We start from the raw sequence: 6,972 nt of genomic DNA on the forward strand, positions 1-6,972 counted from the left end.
AAGGCATTCATGTCGTTATAACATTAAACGTTCCCGGACACATGTTTTTATAATACACAGACCTCGTACTCGATGTTTCGAACAACCCTGTTTAAGATACCCTGCACGCGCACGTGTGTGTATGTGCAAGTTCATTCTCTGCTCGGAATTTACTTTTTGCTCCTCGTGTTTCTTGTTGCGCTTCTGACAAGGCTTTGATGTAATTCTTGTTTTCAAGCAAACACGAATAATTGGGTATTCCGTTGACTGTGAATCATCTTTGTAATTCATGTATTGCTCAAGTATCGTTGCAACGCCCGCGCCGTTTCCTTGGAATTAATGTCGATCGCGCGGTTCACGAGCATTATTCGTGTCTTGTAGAACGTTATGTAATCAACTTTTGGTGCATCATTTGCGATTTAATAAAACGTTGAAGATTCCTTCTTACAAAACGAAGAAATCTCAGAGCTTGAAAACTATTCATTTATTTTCGAATCTAGAAGAAATCAAGCCCACGAAACACGGAACCTCGACTCCCAAACCCACTTGGAACTATGTATCGTGTTCGGTGTTAACTTTCTCCTCGCATAAACCACGCGTACGGCTTGCGCGCGTCGATTAGCATCTTAATTGCATGGCTGTCTTGGTAGTCGCCCAAAATGTAAATAGACCGAGATTTTATTTGGTAATTTGCGTGGACAACTTTTTTCATGTACATCCATTAGGCGCGTGCATTCGTTTTTTTTTTCGCAACATAGACGTCGTGTTCAAACGTTGTTCTACAAATAACCCGGACAGAATGCTGGCCACAACAATTTCGTCGTCGATGATTACAAATGCTCGTTAACTATTCTGTCATCGTCGTTTGGTCGACGTTTCTCGTTAAGAGCAGAAAAAAAAAGAAGAGCGAACGAATTAGAATGCACGAACCGCTTGGATCTCGCTTTCGCCATTAACGGCGAAAGCGCACGATAATTGCGACACTACGGTTAATGATCGTGACGAAGGAATCGGTCGAAAAATGGGTCTTGCCGATAAATTATCTCCTGCGGAAACCGGTGTCGCGCCGAGTAAGATTCCGACGCATTTCTCCTCCCCCTATTTATTCGACCGTAATCATTAGACGACTCGCGTGACTCGGAACGATGCACTTAAAGCAAAAAGGTAATCATAATCGAACCGTTTGTCCGTTCGCATTATTCTCCGATGACATTTTTACAGTGGCTCGTAAAATTTCCCGGAGCCCATTAAGCAAGCTTATATTGGATAATCGTGCGTTACGAAACCACCATTCGGCAAAAGTAATTTCAACATTTCATACCCGAGACTCTGCCGGCAGGCCTTTTTAATAAATAACCCGCAGGTCGTATCGGGTGCAAGGATCCAACGACGCAATATTTATCGAGATAATTGGCAGCGTTTACCAAGGTCCTCGCGAAGTGTGTTGCCGATTTCACGGTGTCGTTCCTTAATTGGTCAATCGCCATCGTCCTTGTTTGACTAACTTATGCATCGCGTGTAAAACGATTGTCTTTTTGTTATCGCAAATGCATCGCGTTCTTTTTCCGAATATAAATAATACTAGACAATATAACAAAATATATTAAAAACTTGTAGCGAAATACTGAAAAAAGTATCCTAATATTTCGAGAAAGTATGTTCAGACGATACTTTGAAATCACTGTGAATTCGGTGTCCGCCATGATGCCTCCTAACAGTTGCCGTCGGACACTTCGATTAAGTCACTTGCTACGAGTTGAACGCTTTCTACTTCCTACATCGATAAACGAAGGTTACAACCATTGTTTTCCATGATTAATGTTTTGTTTTTCCTTAACTTCTGTTCACCTTAATCAAAATAATTTTATGATGTTTGTTTCGTTGTCTACGTCGTATCGAGCGGATAAAACAAATAAGCACAATAATTACGACGAAACGTTTTCATTGCAAGGTGACGAGCTCATTTATAAATTAGCCACTGTAGCGTAGTCCACTAATCTGAAGGCATACGTCGTCGAAGCGAGTGAAAAAATGAGCGAGGGTACAAGATATGGCAAATTCCGCGCGATAATATGCAAAGTTATCGGTCCGGTAACGTGTATAGGCTGATAAATAATTAACTGCTACGTGAAACCGCATAAAGTAAAGTAATCGTGCGTACACGTTAATCGCGCATATGCTTTTACGCCCGACCGACTTTGTCGGATTGCTTTGACGCGGTTAATGCAATTTCCTCGGCCAGTTTTACCCGCTTAATTAGTCGTTCACTGCTCAATGTTATTATAATCTTCAAGCATAAAAATAACTGTCGAAATTAAAATTAATTAAGAACACGGTAAGAATCGTTACGGTTAATAAACACAAGGTTAATTTCCACTTCGCGTTATCTTTAATCCATAACGTGTTCTTCTTCCGTGTACAAGCACGTGCTAGTGAAATCCAATCCTCGTCTTCTGACTACGTGGCAACACGGACAAGGGGGGGGGGAGGGTTGTTTAAGCAATCGTCGAGCAAGAAATCGTAACGACCGTATCTTATTACTCTCATAGCAAACAACGACAGTACCTTTCCGACTTTTCGCTTATCGCTTCTAAAGAGGCTCGTCCATTAGCTTACCGATACTATCCATTCCTCTCGAGCACACGTGGAACAGTAGCCTGTACGCGTTACTCGAACAGTTAGCAACTATGTTTTTATCAATTAAACATCATCGATTGCATTCCACAGTCCTGCTCCTCTGCATTCCAGATCCGATCGTACATGCCCGTGAATCGATAGATGAGAAACTTTCTAGCCACCGACGATCTTTAAGTCTAAACAAGGAAATGTAACGACTCCATGGTACAAGGAATCCTTGACACGATAAATCAGAATTATTACCAAAGAGTCGAACGATCAACGAGCCTCGCGAGATGGCGTCGACTTGCCAACGAGGTTCCAAATTGGCGGTTCTCATTGAAATTCCGAGCGTCCGAAGTTGTACGTTTCACGGCGAGTTCGGAAACTCGATGAACATCCGTATCGCCGAACGAGAGTACATCGTCCATGTCGGTGTGCCGCGTTTCTATGACCTCGCAACAAAAGCTCTGTACCGTTAACGTGTACCGGTCACTCGCAGATTGATGGACGTGTAGTGGATGGCATCATATAAAACTAAATTCTGAATGTATAACCTTCTAACGCGAAAGGGTTCCCACCCCTAGTTTACGAACTTTCGTGCAGGATGACGCGCGTATACAGATAAAAACACACTCGTATATTAGGGTGGGTATGTCGCAAACGTAACGTAACCAAGAGAACGCCTATAGATATTTAATAAAGTCCCACGCGTGAGTTTTTCTTCCCCGTATCTAATGTCCCATCGCAAACGTTTCGCTAAACGAAACAACGTCTGGAAGTCGGAGGATCGACGGAGACGCGTGGCGGATAAGAGAAAAGCGAGGGCTGTCTGGAGATAAGAGCTGGGGCGTTTGGCTTTTCCGACGAAGATGTCGCCGTTCGAAGACCTCGAAATCAATTTAGAGAATCGTCCAAGATAGTCGGATAACATCGGCGGGGTTATCGATTACGTTCTCGTCGGTTCGCGTCCCGGACGTTCGTATTCCCTGAATCGAACGTTTCTGAAACGTTGGGCATGGGAGTCGCAATTCAGCTCGGGAGGACGTAAATCGCCGTCGCGTAGCTCCCTCGTTTACGCTTCCAACGGGACGTGGAAGGTAAGAGAACACCTGGCCGCTGGTTGCTGGCAAAAGTGGGCAGGTCTCTAGGGGCTTCCTCGATGCGCCACGCACCGATATACGGATAGAGATCCCCCCCGATCGCAGGAAAACAATTATCTGCTCGCGAGGCGGGTTTCAACTCGTCGAAGGGAACGAGAATCAAGAATCTGGCTCTCATCGCTGAGATGTCGATCATCGGAAGCAACCGAGCGAGGCGAAAAGGCAAGGACGCGACGCGCCGCGATGCTTCGCCAACACGCGCGATAATAACCCGCATAAAAGACACCAGCTACTCGACGCAGCGTATCATCGCGTCGCGCTTCGTTAAAGCCTCGACGTATCCGAGGCGATAGCGATTGCGTTACACTTGGCAGACGCGAGCCTCCATCAACCGTTTTTAATATTGGATATCTCACGACTTGTGTATCTGCTGTCGTACAAAGTGGGAAGAAAAGAACAAGAAGGGGTACGGTTAATTATTATGTTCGTGATGAAATCATACAGACGCGATAATTAACTCTTTCTTCGTTTCCCTTTCCTATCTCCGTCTCTCCGCCTCGTACCTCTTACCCTCGACTCTCGATCGTTTTTTGCGCGAAGGCAATGCTCGGTGGCCGTGAGTCTCTCGTATTAATTATTAATCGAGCTAATTAAGACGCAAGTTCCAGGCACAGTGGGTTGGCCGAAATACATACTTAATGCGCGGGTTGTCCTTTACCGCTACGTCCGGTTTCTGAAAACGTATTTCCGTCCGTTGAGGATGGCTGAGGACTATGTCTTGGTAACTAGAACTGTCAGACTCGTTAGGGCCTAATGTATGAACACGTGATGTTCTCCAAAGTAAAATCAATTATGGTTAGATAAAATGTAGGCCCTAGACCTTCCCTATCGGAACGTGAGAGGCCTTAGGGTTCATACGTAGGATCTACCCATGACTTTTAACATATGTAGCAGTAAAACCATCCCTCAACGGATAAACCATTTTTCCTTACGACAGAAATCCTATGATCACGTTTTCCACGGACGGTGGTGTACTTGTTGCAGTTCAAATATTCCATTGAATATGTTGAAAATGAGATTCATCGACTACGTTTTGTCGAAATTCGCGCTGAAAGAACTTCCTTTCTGTCCGGTCGAGTATAGATACCTTCCAATTCACCACGCTCCATATATCTTGATCGCTGCACGAGCGTTGAAGAGTTTCTGGATAAATTTGCATATACGGGAGTATGCATGGCTGGTGATTTCAATTTAACGCGAGTTAATTGGTATGGCTCTATGTTCAACGTTTTATCGCCACCTGTTTCTATGTTAAACTCTAGTGTATGGATCGTATCATAGACGATAGAGTATTTCACCTATCTCAATTTAACGCAAGTCAGCCATATCGCCAACAATAATGGATCCTTACTCGGTTTAATTTTCTGCATCTTTCATATTTCAAACATTACTCGTTTTCTCGAGTATCGTTCAGCAATTGTTCTCTACCTTTCCTATCTCGCTCTTAAGTTTGGCGATCGAGTCTCTTCCGGTGTCCACGTTGAGTATCGGAAAGCGTTGTCTCAGGACGTTTAAATTTTGATCGTAGAGAGGAAAAATGATCGTTGCGTTACGCGTCGTCCTCGACACGATTCCGAGGACTGTTTCGCATCCCGATGCTTCGTCTGCGGGCGTCGAACGCGTCAGACGCGAATAAGCCGGTCTCTCCGCGGGAATATAAATGCGCGAACAGTGTCTTTTGAAGGAAGAAAGGAGGCAGAGGAGACCTACGCGCGTACATACGCTGTTACAACTGGTCCTCCTAAGGGAGAGAAACACGCGACGGAAAGGAGAGATCGAGGGGATGAAGAGAGACACGAGTGAGAGAGAGAAAGAGCGAGGAGGAGAGAACGATAGCCCCGAGGGGCCTTCAGGAGGGCTCTGCATTGAGTTGTAAAAGCGTTGGTTCGCTCTCGCCGCCAGGCGGCATGGTCGCTTATGTAAAGGCCGGCTACACGCCGCGTGATGAGTGGACGCTGTTCCGAGCGTTTCTTCTTTTAACTCTTTGGTCTCGCTTTTGCACTCTTACCTGTCGTTGCTTATGTACGCAAGTAAGCGAGCTCGCTCGCGAGCCTGGCCCGTATGCGTGAGTACTTGCCCGCGCTCCGTACGCTCCCCCCCTTCCGAGAAATCCTTTTCCCTCCCTCTTCGTGGTACGAGCGACGAATCGACAACCCCCTTATTCTGGTCTCGAAGCGTTCGTTTGCTCGCGTGCTCGCGTGTCTCCCGGCGAACGAGCCATCGAACGATGGAACCTCTTTTTCGTCGCGCGGTAAAACGAGTTTCGCAAATTGGACCATTCTTTTGGCAGATGAGCGATGTCGCTGGTCGAACCGCTTTTTTCTCGCCACTCCCCCGGTATACGTGGAAATTACGGGTTCGCGACGCGCGAACGACCGCAGGTGTCTCCGTCTCTCTTCTTCGTTCTCCATGGAGACGCGGAGGAACGGCAATGGCGGTATCATTAAGGCGCATCGACCAAACAACTCGTCATCGAGATCTTTAGGGTCGGTGTTAACCGCCTCTCGAGTTTCAGTTTAACGCCCGCGAATTAGCGCCGGCGACCGGGCGATTTTACCGCGGATGAGTTCTCCGAAATCTGTTCGCGAATGGATCCGCGAATGTATGTCGCGCAACGGTCGCGATCGAGCAAGAGTTTATTGGGTCTCCTCGGATCGTGGGTACATATCTATGTGGATCAGGTAGGTAAGTTAGTCGGTTGCCGGTTAGTCCAGGCGGAGTAGAGGAGCGCGATGACGAGAGAGAGTGAACCGGTTATGGGCGAGGCCCTTCGACTCTTCGTATTCTTGTTCCCGTTCTTGGGCCCAACGGAAAGAGTGGTGGGAGTCGGAGGGGCAGTAGAGGCGAAGTTAGGGGAAGGGAGACGACCGGGAAAGAAGAGGGGTATACCAAGTATGGTGGCAAAGAGGATGATGGGGTACCGAGGCCCACGAGAGGAGAGGAGGTCGGGCGAAGAGGGAAAAGGGTGAGCCGAGGATGGGATGAGGAATTCTCGTTGGCTTTCGCTTCGATGTCTTTATACGCGCGGCTCTTGTATGGCCGTGGGACATATATCTGTCTCGCGAGAGCGAGGCGCGCCGCCAAAAAATCAGATCGAGTGTAAAAATCGCATAAACTCGTCCTGGTGAGTCGAGAGCTATGTCGGCCCGGTTGGCGCTCGCTCAGAGCTCTCTCTCTCTCTCTCTCTCTCTCTCTCTCTCTCTCTCTCTCTCTC

General features: G+C 46.9%; 1 protein-coding gene across 3 annotated transcripts in view; it reads left to right on the forward strand.

Moving 5' to 3' along the window:
• The window catches only part of LOC128872459 (homeotic protein antennapedia), a 301,598-nt gene that overhangs the window by 56,489 nt on the left and 238,137 nt on the right, over positions 1 to 6,972 (forward strand). The window lies entirely within an intron of this gene.

The sequence above is a fragment of the Hylaeus volcanicus genome, chromosome 2 (genome assembly GCF_026283585.1).
Source record: "Hylaeus volcanicus isolate JK05 chromosome 2, UHH_iyHylVolc1.0_haploid, whole genome shotgun sequence".
Lineage (NCBI taxonomy): Eukaryota > Metazoa > Arthropoda > Insecta > Hymenoptera > Colletidae > Hylaeus > Hylaeus volcanicus.